We start from the raw sequence: 18389 nt of genomic DNA on the forward strand, positions 1-18389 counted from the left end.
TCCGGCCAGCCCGGACCCCGCTGCCAGGGACCCCCGCTGCCAGGCACCCCCGCTGCCATCGCCCGTGCCCAGGCGGGTGACGTGGGGTCGAGGGGCTGCTCTCGACGCTTCCCCTCCGCGTTATCTATTTGCTCTGTCTAGGAATACCAGCCCGTTGTTAGAAAGTTGAAGAAGGAGGGTGGAGGGCTGGAAGGTCCCAGCCTCTGCACCGCAGGACGGCTGTCCTGGTCGGATCGTCGTTTCTCATTAACAACAGTGGAGCCAAGCGCTGCTATAGGAGGCTCTGAGAGAGCAGCAGCATCCCCCACCGCAGGCACAGCCCCAATTCCACCGTAACAGAAGAACAAACTTTTTGACTGAAGGATGCGCGTCGGCGGTACCAACAGACCGTCAGCAAACCTTGGTGCACAGCCCTTCACACCTCGGGGGAAGCCACGTTGCTCCTTTCCGAACCTCCCTGGTAACCCTGCGAAGTGTAAACGCAGAAAGGCGCGATGCTGGTACCCGGGAACACTCGTTTTCTGGGCAGCGGGAGCCTGTCCCCGCCAGCCGGGGCTCGCCTGCCCCTCCGCAGCCTGCTGTCAGCTCCAGCCTCTCCAGCACCAGCCCCGGTGCCCAGGTGAGGAGCGAGCCATGCCTCTGCTGGAGCAGCTCTGCTTGCTGCCTCGGCTCCCTGGGGCAAAATTTCATCTCATTTAAATTTAAAACAAAACAAGCCCTGGTTTACTTCCTGTGCTTTGCCTTCTTCCACATCTACATGGGGATTTTTTTTCTTTACTCTTCACATTTATAACTTCGCTTGCCTCTTCTGACTTGTTACCCTCTAATTATCCATTTTTATTTCTTCAGCAAGCCCAGGCAGAGCACAGGTAATCGCAAAGGTTATTGCATTCGGGGCCACCCCTGCCCTCAGGCAAGGAGGGAGCAGGCAGGGACACCGGGCAAGGGCAGGGACACCGGGCAAGGGCTGGGACACCGGGCACGGCTCCTCGCCTGCAGCCGGCTGCCCCATCCTGCAAGTCTCTGAGCATCCGCAACTCAGGAAAATCAACAGGAGCTATGGGCACTCCAAGCCCTGTACCAAATTCCCAGGGTAAGGCAAATTCCCAGGGAAAGGCAAAGTGCAGATCTCATTCCAAACGCCTCAGCCTGAGGACCACCTAGCCACCAACTTTCAGAACTTGGTGGCAAACGCTTTAAATGAATCGCATCTCCCTGCCTACAGACCTCACGTGCACCCTCCCATCCTTCCCTCCAAGCCTTCATTTTTGGACATCTCCCTCAATTTTCCTAGGAAAAACAAATTTAACCTTTGATTTAACCTTTCTGCCAGCTATTTTTACTTCTATCTCAAGCTTATTTTAACCTCAGTAGCCAATAAATGCTTAAAGGTCAAACACCATTCCCAAGAGCCGGGCTCCCTACCCCTGGGAGAAAGGCTGAGATTACTGATTTTTTTCGTTTAATTTTTGTTCCCCCCAAGCAAGATCCCCTCTTAGCTATGTCCCAGCGGAGGGAGGGTCCAGGCTCAAACCCATAAGTAAACAATTTTCACTGTGGGTGCTCTGAGGAACTGGGAGTTTTCCTTGGGAATGCCATCCTTCCTACTCAAAAAGCGCTCAAGATGTGCAGGTATGACGATATATATATATATACACATTACATTTTTTTTGTTATTGTCATTTTTTCCCTCCCGATTGCACCCGGGGCTGACACCCAGCAGCCCCCCATCCCCCGCCGCCTTTGCGGCGCTCCCCAAGTTGCCGGCCGGTGCCTGCAGCCCCCGCGGGGGGCGGCGGGGGGCCCGGCAGGTGGGGCGCTGCCAGCCCCGCCGCCCCCCGCCGCTCGGCAGGTGGGGAAGGGGCGCGGAGGGACGGAGGGGAGGCCGGGGACCGGGAGCCGCCCCGCGGGACCCCCGGCAGGGCCGTGCGCCGGGGGATGCTGCAGGGGAGCGGGGCCGCCTGCCGAGGCTGCCGAGCGCGGGGAGCGGGCGGCGGGGAAAGCCCCGCGGCGCGGCGGCCGGGAGCGGGGGGAAGGAGGGAGCGGGGGGAGGGCAGGCGGGAGCCGGCAGCCGCCACGCCCCCGGGCACCGCCATCCCGGCCCCGCGCAGCGCTCCGCGCCCGCGGCCCCGCCGCTCCACGGGCCCGGCCCCGCGGCAGCGCAGCGCGGGCGCGCAGCCCCGCACCCCGCGGACACCCCCCCGGGGCCGCGCATCGCCCCGCGGAGACGCGGTGCGTGCGTGTGTGTGTGCCCCCCCCCCCCCCCCCCCGCGGGCAGGGCGCGCAGCAGCCTCTGCCGCAGTCATTAATTCGGGAAATAAAACGGCGAAGCGGCGAGGCGACCCTTTAAAAGTTCTTGTTTACATTCCCGCTGCCTCCCTCGTACACTTTAAAACAAGAGTGACCAACATGCGCAATCCACCCCTGGAAATGCTGCACATCCCCCGCCTCGCAGCCGGGGGGGTGGGGGGGGGGAGGGAGGGAGGGAGGGAGGAAAAATAAAAAAATAAAAAAAAAATTAAAAAAATAAATAAATACGAGCAAAGCAGGGGGAGCTGCAAAATAACCATCCGCTGCAAAATAAGCCCGTTCCCGACGCCAGCCCCGCCGAGCCTTTACCTTTGCCAGGAGAGTGTCCTCCAAGAGTTGAGCCTGTCTCTCGGGTGACGGGCGGGAGGAGGCGGGGGGCGGGGGATGCTCCCGCAGTCCCCGGCCGGGAGAGCCCCCTCGCCGGCTCAATCCGGTGTCATTGCCGGGGCCGCGCCGCCCGGGCCCTCCTCAGGAGCGCCCGCCCGGCAACTCCATGGCTGCGGCCCCGCTCCCAGCCGAGATGGCCGCTCCGCGGCGGCCGGGCGAGCCCTGCCCGCCTGTTTCTCTTTCTTTTTCACCCTGCACTTCCTCAGGCTCTGCTCGCCCCGCCGCCGCTCGGGCTCCGGCAGGGAGGCGGGGAAGCGACTTTCGGAGCGGGGACGGATAATGGTGGCGGCGCTTCCCCCCCCCCCCCAACACACACACACCCCTCCCGCCCCAAATCTTCAATTTCTCCCCCTCCTGCGCCTTCCCCCGCGGCCGGGCGCAGCGGCAGGGCCAGGTGCGGGCAGCGCGGGTCCCATCCCGGGCCGCGCCGCCGCCGCCCGCCCGCCCGTCACCCCCCCGCCGGCCGCCGGGGCCCCATGGCGCTGCCCGGAGCCCCGCACGCCCGCCGGCCCCGCAGGCGTCCCGCCGGCCCTGCACACACACCCGCACACACACACACTCCCGCCCGCCCCTCCGCCCCCCCCGCTCCGCGCTCCGCACAGGCGTACACGGGGCGGCTTCTGCAACCTTAAAAAAAAAAAAAAAAAAAAAAAAAAAAGCTTATACTTAAAAAAAAAAAAAAAAAAACACACCACACACACACACACAACCTTTTGGCGCCATATTAATGACGTACTTAAAATTTGCCATTTCTCCTGCGTCAAAAAGACGGTTCTTGCCCATCGCGGAGCGGAGCCGCTCCCCCCCCGCGTAGCAAACTTCCGCGGCTGCGGGGCGGGCCGCCGGCGTGGGAATCGCCGGGGAGGGCCGCGGTGCCTCCGCGCTGCTCCGCGGGCCGCGCCGGAGACGCGCAGCGCCCGCGGAAAGGCGAGCAGCGGCGGGGCTGGGGATGCGGCTGCAGCCGCAACCCCCCCGGGGGGAGGTGGCGCCCCCCCCCCCCCCCCCGGAAAAAAACAAACCCAGAAAAACCCCAACTTTGCAGAGTTTCCGCGGAGAGGACCGGAGCGGTCCCTCCCGCTCCGGGGTGACCCCTCTGTGCCCCTCGGGGATGCCTGGGCCCGGGGCTGCCCCTTGCCAGCTGCTTCCCACCATTAAAACCAGCAAGAGTGCAGCTGTCAAGACAGAAGTGCTTTCTTAAATTAAAATAATACTCATAACGGGGTGGAGCGGTCCATGCAACATAACATCTTCCCAAACTCCTGTGCACCCTATGGTAAAAGAAATTGCAGGAGTTGCCTTGCGCTGTTTTAAACCATGGCGGCAGAAGGTGAAAATTCAGGTGCAAGAGAGTCCTTCAACCCCAATCCGCCATCATCTCTTCAACTTGTTATGCTGGTCAGCTCTAAGTGTGAGTTACCGGTTATTAAAAACCATTGGGACCACTGCTAGAGCCACTCAGACACTCCCTGCCGTACATCCCTGTTCTGGCTCCTCATAATTTGCCAAACTTGAATGAATTAGGCTGCAACTTTCTGCCTTGGCCGTCTGTGCCGGCCATTTTCCAACCGCTCCAAGTCCTTTGGCTCTCCCAAGGATGAAAGCGAAGGAGGAGAGGAGCCTTGCTTTGGTCATTCGAGGGCTTGCTGTGGTTTTTTGGACTGTAACTCTGGAAATGGGGTCTTGAAATTTAGCATGAGGCGGCCTTTTAGGTAAACCCGCCCAAATTAGTCACATTATTGGGCTGTGAAGAAGAGTAGTAGCTCATAACACATGGCAAACAACATGCCTGGTTCTGGCTGCTGGAATCTCTCAAGATGCTGTTCTTGGGGCAGCGGATGCCCCAGGTGCTCAGAGCCCGCTCTGCAGCACCCCAGGGAATAGGAAACTTCATCTCTAGTTAAGAAAAGCCTTTCCTGGTAGTCCAAGAGGGTGGGACGCAGGAGCACAGCCCCTTTCTGCTGGTCCCCACCAGCCCCAGGTGCCTCGGTGGACAGCATTCACTGCCAGGACGTCACCTGTGGATCCCGCCTCATCCACGTGCACAGGCTGCGTTAAGGGATATTTTGCAAGTCACTATGTTACCTGGTCAGAACATGAGAAATGTCCAAAGTGAGGCATTCCATACCAATTTATGGAGACTTTCTTGTTCACGCATATTCTAATGCAGTTCTTTATTACATCGTCCCAATCTGTTTTTCATATGACACCTGCATTGTCATGGACCTGCTCTGCAAGTCAAAAAGGAAACAAATTTTGACCAGATCCTCAGCTTACCTGCAGAATCAAAACCTGCCCACAGAGCTACGCAAGGGCTGCAAGATGCGGATGCAGACTGGGACAACAGGGTAAAACTCTCTCTCGAAGAGGATTCTTCTCTCCTTGCCCTTGCCACAGGCTTTGTAATGCTAACAAAGTCATTAAACCAAACTTTTGGATGCTGATGGTTGTGTTGGCCACGTTGGGGGTGCATAGCTCCTTTAGCCTGAATTGCTGACATCCATCTTAGTACAGCTGGAAGCAGTGGGTGCTGTGCTTGCATGTTTGAAGTGCTGTATCATGTTAAATGCTCTGAAAAAGCAGACATTCCGCTTCTCAGATGGAGTACCCAGAATTAGTCAAAACTGACCTTAATCCATCCATGTGTCACCCTGACCCATCTTCATAACGGGTGCTTGGGGAGGATTAATGAAGGTGCTGAAGCACTGATGCAGCGTAGTGGAAAGTACTGTAGGAAAAGCCACGAGGAAATCAATAATTCTGTCTTCAGCAGAACCTGCCAGCGTCCCTGCTCCGGTCCTGTACAGCACACTACAGCCTTACGACCCTTCTGGCCAACACCTCTAAAGGAGGTCATGGCATAGCAAAATCCAGGGACGTGGATCAGTCCCTCAGGGCAGGTAGGTTGCGTGCAGCAGGTCCGCAGCATCCCAAGGCACAACCCCAACGATGCATTTTTGCCACCTGGAAGATGAGCACCATCTTCTGCTTTGAAAACCACACACAGAAATATTGGAGCTGTATTTTCTATTTGCTGTGAAATCCAAAAGTGGTCAGACATGTGAATAATGTGCTGAGCTAAGGCCTAGGATCATGTGCTGAACAACAGGAACGAGCCAGCATCGCTGAGCCCCTCGCTGACCATCTCATGCACTGCATGCCATTGTGATGCAGAAGAAAAATAATATCTGACCATGCAATTAAAATTATCTTCTGCTTCAACAAAAGGGCACAGGTTAAGTTGCACTGACAACAAGAATTCGGACATTTCTGCATTTTGAGTACTTTCCTGGGCAGCAGTGATCACATACTTAACAGATTTTTGGCTACCATATATGCACACTCAAACAAAACTCATATACAATTGTGTATATGTAACACGTACATATATAAAATACACAGAGATTACACCTGATGGATGGTTCTACAGAAAGGTCATGTATATGATATATATGATACTCAGTTTACATAGCATGACATTTATGTAACACTTACGAAGAGCTGTGACAGGGTGTTGTCAGTTGGCATTTGCTAAGAGAAGAAATAAATCTAATAATAAAAACAAAAAAAAAACATTTTGGAAGAAATAATACAGCACAAATCCTCTAAAAGGACAGAATTGTCTACACAACAAAGGCTCGGCTGATTGATGCTAAAATAAGCACTTATGCAACAAGTAAGAAATACGATCTCCAGGGAAGGAACCAGCAACATTTTCCTTTCATCTCCATTCACCGGAGCTTATTTTTGCAAACCTAAAATAAAAATATAGGCAACCTTTTGGCGATGAACGCATAAGTAGAATTAACAGAAGTTTTTAAGTGACGTATGGAGTCTTCATGAGTTTTGCGTGAGTTCTGCAGAGGTGAATCCCATCAGTAAACACAAGCCCCCAAAAGTGCTGCAGAGCTGGCGTTCCCGCTGCCACCACGCCGTGGGGCAGCACGTTGCCAGCGTGACTGGGGCGAGTACGGTGGGTTTAGGGGTGAATGGACTCACCCTAGAGCTATTTTACAAAACTATTAAAGCGACTTCAGGAGAACAAGCATGTAAAATCGTTCATCTCTCAACACTTTGGTTTATGAAACTTCTCAGCAAGACTTCAGACCAGTGAAAATCTCGGTGCAGGTGGGTCTCACTGCAGAGGAAAACCCGGCTGCCTTGCTGGCATTCACATCTGATCACCACAGCACGTGAGCACAGCTGGGACAGGTCCAGGGGAGGGCGAGTAGTCCTCAAATATATATGAAAATCCAACATCATTTTGAAGACCTTTAGAAACAATCCATTTACTAACGTTAGCTAGTGAGAAACCACAAGGAAAGCTCAGCTGCCTCTGCCTGTGCCTGCTGCCATAGCCACCTGGCCCTAGTGGTGGCCACTGGAGGACCACCACGGGGCAGGGAGGTGCTCTGGTGACAGAGAGCTCCTCAGAAGCACCACACAACTTAAAAACGGTGTAGGAGACATGTGGCTGATGATTTACTGCCTTAGATGCCCTCTTCAGAGGCCTCTGGTAGCCAGAAGCCATCAAAATGGCCTCATGGCTACTTTAATTTCTATCAAGGACCAGAGCAGTACACAGCCAGTCCAGGAGGGGAACACAAAACCTTGCTGCATCTATATCCCAAGTAAGGTTGTCCAATATCCCGTCTATAACCGGGATATTTAATGTTTATTAAAATATGTGTTAATTTGGAGAGTAGTAAGCAGATGCAGCAGAAAGAGAAAGAGCAAGCTCTGTTCTAAATTGCAATAATAATCATTCCCATCTTTGAGAATGAACTACTACAGAAAGATCAAGCGAGAGATGGCTGCTATGGTCATTATATAAACTAATCCCTTTTCTTTCTCATTCATTGTGCATAATTCTTTTCCTCTCTGAAGCTCAGGAAAAATACTATACTTACAGGAGAAGAAAATTCGATTTGGCAGATCAGTGGATAGCGAGATTTTGTTTGCAGTCTCAATTACCTTCAGTAGCTAGAAATTTGGTGTCAAACTAAACTGTAAACAAAAAAAAAAAATAGATATAGCATTACAAATGTCCATCCCTTGATGGATAGCTCAACAATTCTCTATGTGCTAGCAACAGCTGCTTTAATATCTTTCAGAGAAATGGCAGCCTGCCTCTGTCTGAAGGGATTACCTTTAAGGAAATGCATCTGTAAGTGGTTTTGTGCAAAGATGCTCACATTCTCCGTTCTCGTGGGTTTTGTGCACTGAATTTTTTCTGCCAGATTTCAAGATTCCTTCTTTTTTTTCTGGTTGGTTTCTCTGTTTTCTGTAAGTTCACTTTTATTGCAAAGCACATCTAATACGTTGTGTATTTCATGCAGTCCCCAAACTGGAAGAACCGGTGCTTTCAAAGGACCTTCAAGGGTGGATTTGGGGAAGTAAAGACCAACAGTGGACAGCTGAACAGCTTCAGTGCCCCTCCTACAAGAGGAGACCTGTTGTAGCTCCTCCTGCTTTAGATGGATCCTTGGGCATGGCAGCAGAATCCCCTGCAACACGCTTCCCCACTGTCATTCCTTTGCTCCCTTTTTGCTGGGGTTTCAGACTTTCCACGTTAGATGCAGTGATGGGATGACACAGTGATGGGATAAAATGGCTCCTTGGACTGCTCGGAATTTCACCTGAAGACATTTGACTGCTACGGGCAAACTCTGTAGTTCTGGGTGATGGATGTCAGAAACAGAAATAGATTTAGAACAGTTTAGAATAGAATTAGTTGGAAGGGACGTACAAGGATCATCTAGCTCAGCTGCCTAAATACTTCTTTCTCCTTTGCAAAAGGCAACCCCCAAATGCAGGACATGCCATTGCAAACCCTTGTCCTGCCCATTCCCACCCCACAGTCCGGGGAAGGATCCACCTAGGTGTAAAAGCAGTTGTGTTTTACTCCCCTGAGCAGGACAACTCTGCCCAGGCTTGGGAGGCAGGTTAACAGCCAGGGGCCAGCAGGTACCTTCCTACCGGCGGATCCCACCTCCCACCACAGAGCACACGATTACTCTCCCAATTAAAAAAGAGAAAGAGACATTAAAGATCTGAGTCACAATTCAATGCGCCATTTGAGTGGATGGTACATATGCTAAACAATACATGCATCAGGACTGCATTAATCCACATTTTATATGGATTCCCTCTAGACATTCAGTTTATAACAGAGTTGGCTATTTCCCTGTCTTTCTCTGGAGTTGGAGGGTGTGAAAAAGACATTTCCATTTCATTGACTAAGTTCCCAAGGGGAGAGTTTATGAAAGTGCAAGTGCATAATTTACTGCCTGACAGGATAAAGATGATATCTGGTTTTAAAAAAATAGTGTACCCTGAAAAACAAAATTGCTAGAACAGACATTTGTTTTCCATAAGTACCATATTTTAGAAGCATTTAATTTAGCTTAGAAGCACTGTTAAAAATATATGCATTGTAAATTGCAGCTGTATAACACGATATTTATCAGATAATGTCACTGAATAGTCTCCTGTTGCAATATAAATGCCAAGGCATTTATAGAAAATAAATGTTGAAGTAGAGAGCTTTCTTTTCAAAGTGGGAAACCATTATCTCATCCAAAAATCATAAATAAAATGATGAGGGTTTGCTTACAGGGTTGGTTTTAACCATAGGGGGGCTGACACGGACACTCCATCGCCTGAGCAATGTTCCCAAGCAGCAAACTTTGCCTGGAAGCAGCAAGCAGAGAGCGAGGCACACGGGACATGGGGCTGGCAACGACGGTTCAGGAAGACCTAAGAGTAGCCAGAAGGACAGAGCAGCTGCTAGTGCACTTGAGGAAAGAGATAAAGATGGGAAGTGAGGGATTGCTTGAGACTTACAACTTGGCGCAATATTTCTTTCAAGAAAATTCATCAGGTCTGAATAGAGCCAGGACCCAGTACAATGTGCTACAATATCAGCTTTTGGAAAGGGCGCCTGAAAGCTGCCTCCGAAAGCCACGTCTGGTCTCGTAAATGCGTGGCCTGATTTTCAGAGGATGAAGCACCTGGCAGTGCCTATGGATTTCTTCAGGGTTGGGATCAAGTTGTTCATGTGCAGCACTATTTATTAGCACAACATGCAAAGGGCTGTGAGAGAGGGATGGCAAATAAGATTTTGGATCCAAGACCTCCACCTTCTGCTCCTCTGAAATTTGAGGACATCGATCCAGTCTTTTTGTCTCCTGTCAGGACGGGACTAAAGCAAGGCTGATGCTGCCGTCCATGCAGATCGACAACGCTTTGCCGAGCCAGCTGCTTGCCATGTAGGCAGTTGGGTCCCATCTCATGGGCTTTTTCCAGGACATCCCCGTTTGCCAAGTGTGGAGAACATTGCTCTGACGTGACCAGGACCCACCACGTGAGCTGCCTCTCCATTGCTGCTGAAGCCCCATTGCTGGAGGTGCAGCATCACGACGCGGGAGGAGCAGCTGAGGAGCACCCATTGCACCAAATGCCTCTGGAGCAACCCCGCTAATTTAATTTCAATTATTCTGGGTTTGACACAGCCAGATATTCCACATTTTACAGAATTTGTAATTTTCAAATCACCTGTAGGCTGCATAGTTAGGAATGAAGTCTGCCCATAAATTCAAGAAAGCCGCAGCCGTAACACTCATTCCTCTGTGTCTGTAAAGCCCGAATGGCCACCCAACAGTCCATGGGCATGCAGCCATCAGTGCCGGGGTGGGAAAACCAGGGCCTCTGAATTTTGGTCACAAATCAGACACTTTTCTGGTTAACGGTAGAAGCCAGAGCAGGTTTGCCACCTTCAAATGCCTCTAAGAACAGCCACTGAATCTGCCTTAGCTGAGCACTGTTCTTCTGAAAGCAGCAATGAGATTCCTGCAGCCCTCTCCTGGCTTCGTGAATTTATCCTTTTGTGGTTCCACTCCTCTTTTAGCCACTTCTTGGGTGGCTCATGTGGCGTATTTTCTGCTCCTTCCTCCCTCTATTTCCCCCCTCTGCTACCCACTGCATTTTTCGTTGGACAATCCAGTCCACTGATCCTCTTCAATGATCCTATTCCTATCAAACTGCTGGTTACCCACCTCTCCACGCTTGCTCCTCGCGTTCCATTGCAGACACGCTTCAGTCCGCCCCATAACATCACACACCTGCTGACACAGGCAAAGCTGAGACTGGATGCGCCGAGCTGAGCCGAACTCCCCGTTCTTCTCACCCACCTTCCTCCAGCCGCTCTCGGTCAGAGGAGCAAGGCACACCTGGCACGGCTCAGCTGATACATTGTCAAAAGCACTTTACATGATGAACGAGATGATGAATGCCATAAATGTGTCTAAAATAACTGAAATAACTTTTACATACAAGAAGCGGCTGGCTGGCTGAATGGATGGAGAGCTGATTCACTGGCTCACTGGCCACGGAGGGGAAGGACACCAGCAGGACAGCTTTCTGGGCCACATTCAGAAGAAAATACTTCAGCACTGGTAGCTCCTGGCAGAGGGGTTCCCCCAGCAAGCATTGCCCTCCTGCAAGCAAGGGAGGTCCTCAAGGCTGTGCACCGTATTTGTAAAGTACCACAGCAACAAGAGCACGAAGACTTGTTAAATCACGGAGTCTGACATCCCCTAGGGTGGGATCTCAGCCCTCCCGCAGAGGAGGTGCCGGCTACTGAGCTGGATTTACCTTCGCCCTTTGGAAACAGGCCACTCTGAGTGATGCTGCCAGGCTGCTCCCCACATCTGTCTGAGCCATCTTCTAGCGAGCTCCATGGATGACAGACAACCACTGAAGCAACAATTCCTGCATGCCAGGACTTTAACACATTGTATATGCAACGCATACCCTCTTTATAGTGGTTATAATCTTCAAATCAATCGTACCTGGCAGCGGAAGTTTAACATTAATGACTTTCTTATTATGGATGGAAAAACCTTTCAGAGCTAATGAGCAGAAACAAGACCGCTTAGCTCCTACCTGAGGAGGTGACTCCACGGTCATGACCAACACTTGGAGCAAAGCTGTAGCAATGCTTGCTTTAGCACAGCAAATCCAGAAGAGTTGTCCTGGCAGGCTACGCTGCCCCTGCCTTTGGAGCCGAGACCTGAGCTCAGAAAGGGCTTTAAGGATCTCAACTCATGCCCACCTAACAGCAGGGAGGAGACAGCTGCCCATCAAACAGATGCTGACCCAGCTGCACCACCCTTCCCTGCAACACCAGCTGGGATTTGCAGTCCCAGGGGAAGCTTGCTCTCCCCAGCCGGGACAGCTGTCAAGGTGTGAAAGGTGGTGGTGGTGGTGGGTTCAATTTAATTTTATCTTGAAAGCCAGGAGAAAACAGGACCCAGCGAGTTCCACAGTGAATTTCCCGGCTGGTCCCACAGGGCAGGAGGAGCGGGTGAGCCAGGGAGGGTGTGCACCCTGGCCCAAGCATGCAGAGCATCAGGTGGTGGCATCTGCCTTGGCATACCTTGGGGAGCAGCACGCCTCCAGCCTGGCTGCTGGAGGAAAAACAAACAAATACAGTCACAAAGGCAAGTGGCATATGACGGGGACAGGTACTTATGCAAATAGACTGTTAACACCCAGCCAGACAGAGCTGATAAGCCTCCTAGGCCAGCTGGAGGCTTCTTCATCCTGCTGGGGGGAGGAGGAGGACAGCTTTAGGATAACAATAGAAAAGCGAAAAGCAAGAGCAGGCAGCTCTAGGAAGGATGCACAGGGCTGCCCAACTTTGGTACCAATCTGCTGCTCCCTGCCACGCCAGCATGTCACTGGGCTGCTCGGCTCTGGCAGCCACACTCTGCTTCCAGAAGCATCCTCCCATATCAATGCAGGTTAGCACATGCTGCAGTGCCTGTTGCCGATACCCCCTGAGCAGGGGGCTCCTGCCAGCGCCCATCTCCCTGCACGCCCGTGGCAGCAAGGTCATCAATCATGCAGGAAGGTTTCTCAGATTTGAAAGGCTGCAGCACCGGGGGTGCAGGAGGAGCTCCCTTCCCCCAGTCTTGTACCGATCCCATAACTCTCCCCCGTTTCTGCTAACCAGCCCCCTCCAGGATCATAAATAAGAGGCAAATTATCCTTCTGCAATGCTGCTGGGGGTCCCCCAGGAAGCTTCGTATCTGGCCTGGCTGGGCTGCTGATAATCAGATGGAGGGGGCTTAAAATAATCAAGCCTAAGCAGCTGAAATCCAAACTGGAATAGGTAATGGGGTCAGAAAACAAACACTGCAGCCAGGACACAGCCTCAGGGTCCACAGGGCCCAAGGGACAGGGCATCATGCATGCACCGGGGCAGGCTGAGCCAGGAGCTGTGGTGAGTCTTCCGGTGCTGCCCAGAAACCAGTCTCCCAAGACCTATGTTTTTCTGGTACTGGGAGACCTGTACGAAAGACCCCACGTGTTTCACATGGAGCTCTGGGAGCTGGGTGGCTCCTTCTGCTCCATTGCATCCATCACTGCAAGCTGGAGTTGTAGAAGAAAGGATTTTGCTGCCCCAGAGCTCTGTTAGTTTCCAGTCCTGGCACTGCGAGCAGCTCAGAGGATGCCAGACACCTCCCTGCTCCCGTGGCATCACTACGCACAGGCTGCCAGTCCCCTGCTCCGCATCCCACACTGGCTCTGCTGATACCTTCACCTGCCTTACCCAGGGGCAGGGAAGAGGAGACAGAAGCACCAAGGATACTGAGGATTGCTAAATTTAGGGAATATTTGTTTTGCCCGCCGCTCAGATTTCTAGTCCATATCAATGATGCAATGCTCCAATGGTGAGAAGCCAAAGTTTGCCCTTTCTGTGGTATTCCCTTTGGAAAAAAATATTACTGCAATGTAAAACTGAAAATTGAAACAGGCTGGTGATTCACCAGAGAAAATGCCTCTCTCCTTTTTCCCTATTCAGTGAGGCGGAGATGGATGTTGTGAGGTTTGAAAGAAAAACTGAAAAAGCCTTTAATTAATCCCTGGAGGCTAAACTATACCAGATATGGACAGGATTTCTCCTCTGCCTCCTTTTTGCAGCAAGAACATGCTGCTGTCTTCCTGCTGCAGCTCTTTCCGGGGGATTCTCTGGTCCCCAGAGGAGGATCCAAAGCATTTTTCAAAGCTTTTTTTCAGGGAGAGGGTGGCTGCCAGGGAAGTCTCACTGCTGCCCCAGGGCAGCGAGGAGACCAGGAGCCCCCTCTGGCATTTCCCATATCAGCACAGTCTTTTGGAAGCTCCTACCTGCTGGGAGGAAACTTTCCAAGTTCAAGGTCAGGTTTGTTTGTCTTCCATCCTGACAGACACAAACTGTTATGCAATATTCAGGAAGTCACTTTTATCAGACTCGATTCAATTTATAAGATTAAGAGCATGGAAAAACAAATACTAGTGCTGGATGGAAAGTGCTGGCACTAACCCCGCCAATGCTTTGTTTGGACAAGGGTTGTTAATAGGGTATCTCTTACTTCCACAAGTAGTGGGGCAGGATAAAAACTGTGCTGCTTTTTATAGGGGGCTGGTGATGGTGAAAAAAATTAACCTTTGCTTCGAGAGAGCAGAAACTGTAGCGAAGTGGGGTTTGGATGGGTTTGGGATTTTTTGGTGGTGGGTTTTTTGGTTTGGTGGGTTTTGGTGGTTGGTTTGTTTTTTGAGAGCAACTTCTGTGTTTGCTACTGGAAACAGCTTGGGCTTGGGAGCAGCCCATGATGTAAAGCTGGGGCTCAAGCCCTGGCAGAAGGCAGGGAGCTGCTAGCGCAGTACCTGTGCTGCCGGCTTTGCTTGGGTACGGCTGCCTCAGTGCCAGGCAGCACACGGCAGCGATCCAGGCAGAGGCTTCGCTCACTGAAAGCCCAGCTTGCAAAGTAACGGGTAAAATATAGAGCATGTGCAATTTTCACAGGGATCAACAGCAGCTGGCACAGCCAGACAACCTCATTCAGAAAATGCACTGGAGGAGAGAAATCTTAACTTGCAGAGGGAAAACAGCACCAAGTTAGACCCAGGCTGGCCCTACCTCTTATCTGCGAGTGCTGAAGTCTGGAAAGAAAAGCACCGGGTGCTGCAATGGAGGAGCATCGATCATTCATCCCAAGGAGCAGTGGCCCACGCCAGAGATCACATCAGCCACAGCCTGGAAAACATCCCTGCCTTCCTGACGCTTCTTCCAACCAAAGCCCTTACAACATTTCAATAACCACTGCTGGGGGCTACTTCAGTCCAGCGCTTTCTATTGGTGCAATAAAAAACCTGGAAATTTAGTTTCCAGCACTGTGAACTCCCTTGAGTACCGTGTATAGGTATATAGATATAATACACAGAGAAAGTTAAAACGTCGTAATAAGGACCTATGGAGTTTGATAATAGCTAAGGGAGAACCTGAGGTTTGAAAGAAAACCGTTAGCAATAGCAGCTTTGCAAGTTCAGCTATGGGAAGTACCACAAAATCTAAGCACATGCCGTATATCTTCCTTTGGCTGCTTTGTGGGGAGCTGCAGTTCTTGAAGTTGGGAGCTGCAGACTGCACTCTGTGTTGATTCTGATTATAGAGTGGTGGTAATTAAACCTCTGGAGCATTAAGTTACCATTTTAACCGAACGCCTGCATTTTATCTTGATGGGAAATTGAGAGCAAGATTCAGATTTTCACAGTAAATAAAAACTGTTGGCTCTTTTCACAGATAATCCATTTCCTCAGCTTGTGAGAAAATCCTCCTGTGCCATATCTCCTTCCTTTTTGCAAAGGCACAGACTCCTTGAGGAAGCTCTGCAGCAGCACTGACAGCTGCTGCACACTGTCCAGCCCGTAAAATAATAATAATAATCAATATGCTCCTTAATAGCACTTTTAATCCAGGGCCCAGTGTCCTTAACTCCATGTAAGAAACCAGCAGCACACAAGATTTTACTCCAGTGATGTAAGTGGCAGAGGCCAAAGTCAGGAATAGCCCAGCACCCAGGGTTCACAGTCTGTCCCTCAGCTACATCCACCGCCTGGCTCTGAAGTAACGATCTTATCTATGAAAAGATATGCAAGGTGCAAATCTAGTTTATTCTTAGACTCCGTTCTGTGATGACAGACACAGGCCTGCGTCACCACACACCTGCGGTGTAGGAATTGGGCAAATTGAGCCATTTCAGGTCACGTAGACACAGGCTAGCCATCTAATGGCAGTTATTTTCACCACGTACCACCCCAAGCCCACTTGAACAAGCAACCTAAGCGGTGAATCCCTTAAATGCACTATTTGATTGCAATTAACAAGACTGCACTGCTGGAGTAAGATGGAGATGCTCAGCAGCACTAGCAGAAGGCTGCAGCGCACAGCGGCTCCGCTCCGTGCAGGCAGTGGCTTTAAGTGCTTTGGGAGATCACTTATTTTGATAATAAAACAGTTGCTTGTGCAGACGATTGGGCTCAGTCACTTTCAAAGCACAGCCGTTGCCACAAAGGCTTTCATCCTTTGCTTTCGGAGTAAAGTGCATCCTCCCTGCCCAGAGCAGCAACAGGTTTACCGCAAAATACTTCCAGCATTTGATGTCTGCAGAGGCAAGTATTACTCACCCAGTTGCTTCTTATGCAAATGCACTGCCGTGGCTGGGATAGGGGTGAGGAGTCTGCACTGAGGGCTGCTGGAGGTGCCCATCCTCGTGCATCATCTGAGTCCGAAGCAAAGAGCCACAGGGCCGGCTCGGGACCATTTTTCAGGGCAGATACAGTCTTCCCGCAGATCAGCGGGTTGACTTGCCATGTTACAGCGTCAGGAGCTGCCTGTTTCAGCGGGTACCAGAGTCCGCATGGCTTCACCTTCATCATGACTGCACCTTGACCATCACTCCAACTGCAGCCACTTGTTGGGTGGCACTAACGGCTGTCACAGCACAGAGGTGTACGTACACAGAGACCTCTGCAAAGCCTCGGGCGAGCTGCTGGCTGCACAGCCGCCTGGTGCTGTCAGTGGGAGATGCCACAGGCACCCAGAGCTGCTCCCTCCCCAGTGGGCACCAGCTGGGCCATGCAAGCCCAGGCATCATCCCCCAGCATCACCTCCCGGAGATCCTCCCCGGCAGGGTGACACCAGCAGCACAACTCCTCACTATCCCACCCCATCTGCAGGTCAGGAACTGCTTGGGGAAACCCAGGCAAACAGAGCCAGGGTTGTGACGAAGGTTTCTCCTCACAGAAATGCAATTGTTGCTGCCGTGGTTGAGAACTAAAATAGAGTAAGACAGAAGACAGCCTCCAATTCAAAAAAGCTCACAAAAGTGACTTATTTTAGAGAAATCAGCATTTGACCTTGAAAGAGTATGAATTATTCTATTATTCATATCTAATAAAGGAAATTAAAGGAAGTATTGCAACTGATGTGTCTGGATCCAGGATTCCACACCTTCTTTCCATCATCCCATACTGGGATATGATGCTCTCCAAGTCTAACTGATAAACCCCCCACCTATATCCAACTGTTCTACATCTTGTTTTTATACCGAAACACGAAAAAACCAAAAAAATCAATAAAAAAAGAATTTTTTTCCTATCAAGCAAATTAAGGAAGGAAAACAAATCTACTTCTTAACATTCCTTAGGTGTAAATATTTGGGGTAGGAGAAAGAAATAACTGATTGTCTTCTGCATTTGACAGGAAAAGTATAAAAGTATCTTTTTTGAAAGACTCATCTAGGCATTATTCTGCATTCTGACATTAAGGGAAACATTACTTGATTGCGTCTTTTCTCAGGAATTGGTAAACTGGTCTGGTGGTTTGGAAAAATACAAGTAAGCATCTTTTAAAATTATTTTTCTTTTTTCCATAGACCACTGCCATTTTTTATTTGAGCGATGGCCAAAGTTAGAAAGGATAAACCACCACAAGACAAGATTTTCTCAGAATATTTTTCTGCTATGAACGATTGGAAATAGAAAAAGAAACCTCGTTTGCGTGAAGCTGGTGTCAGCCGATGATGAATCTGGCTGAGTGCATAGCCCGGATACCCCCCCGCAGTCACCTACATCGTGCGACACGGGGTGAGCTACTAGAATCAGTAGTGATATAAAAATAAGGATCCATTAATCAAAAAATAAATTGGAAAAATACTCAAAAAGAGCTCAACAGCTCTACAGAGCAGCTCAGGTCACTGCTTTCCACCCCTCCCAATGAGGCAGGTGTAGGCGCCCTGCTGCCACCCTCTCGCTTTTCCCTGTCCTCACCCAGGTGATACCCCCATCCTCCCACCCACCCACCACATACAGACTGGATTTCTTTGGAATCATGTCTCATGCTTGCTCCTCTTCTTATTTAACACCTCTAAACCCTTTTTTAAAAAAAAAAAAAAACAAAAACAAACAACCCAAAACATCCTCCTCCAAGCCTCCCTCTCAATCAGTTACTGCAACCTTCAGTTTTAGCAGCTGCCCTCAGGACCACATCAATTCACAACCATGCTGGTCCTTGCTTTACATAATTTACAAGCTTCTTGCCTTCTCCTCTTTATTCCTATTACCTTTCCACGTCTCCTCTTACCTCGCTGAACCAATAACCTCCCTACGTACGGCCAGCCCATAACCTTTGCCCCACCAGCCTCTATAATCAGTCTGTCAGCTTCTCCCCTAAGAGCAGACTCGCTTTCTGCCCAGCTTTCTTTTAAGCCTGGGAAAACCTTCCCGATAAAATCTGAACAGCCACTCCTTTCTCCTCCTTCAAAACCATCCTTACCACTCACTTGTGCCAAAAAAGCTACCCAACACAA

General features: G+C 50.7%; 1 protein-coding gene and 1 long non-coding RNA gene across 4 annotated transcripts in view; one reads left to right on the plus strand and one right to left on the minus strand.

Annotated features, from left to right (window-relative positions):
* The window catches only part of JADE2 (jade family PHD finger 2), an 84114-nt gene extending 80453 nt beyond the window's left edge, over positions 1 to 3661 (minus strand). The window contains exon 1 of one of the 3 annotated variants that reach the window (XM_080400433.1): positions 3434 to 3661. The gene's annotated coding sequence lies outside the window, so the exon portion shown is untranslated. Of the gene's footprint in view, positions 1 to 2619; positions 3320 to 3433 lie in introns of those variants that run through there. The other 2 variants (XM_080400435.1, XM_080400432.1) reach the window with 2 other exon arrangements.
* On the plus strand, positions 98 to 17986 carry LOC308068932. Its single transcript, XR_013930199.1, has 2 exons — positions 98 to 1632; positions 8034 to 17986. It is a non-coding gene; the product is annotated as an uncharacterized lncRNA (long non-coding RNA).
* The last annotated feature ends 403 nt before the right edge of the window (positions 17987 to 18389 follow it).

This window comes from Falco punctatus (assembly GCF_963210335.1).
Source record: "Falco punctatus genome assembly, chromosome: 8".
Lineage (NCBI taxonomy): Eukaryota > Metazoa > Chordata > Aves > Falconiformes > Falconidae > Falco > Falco punctatus.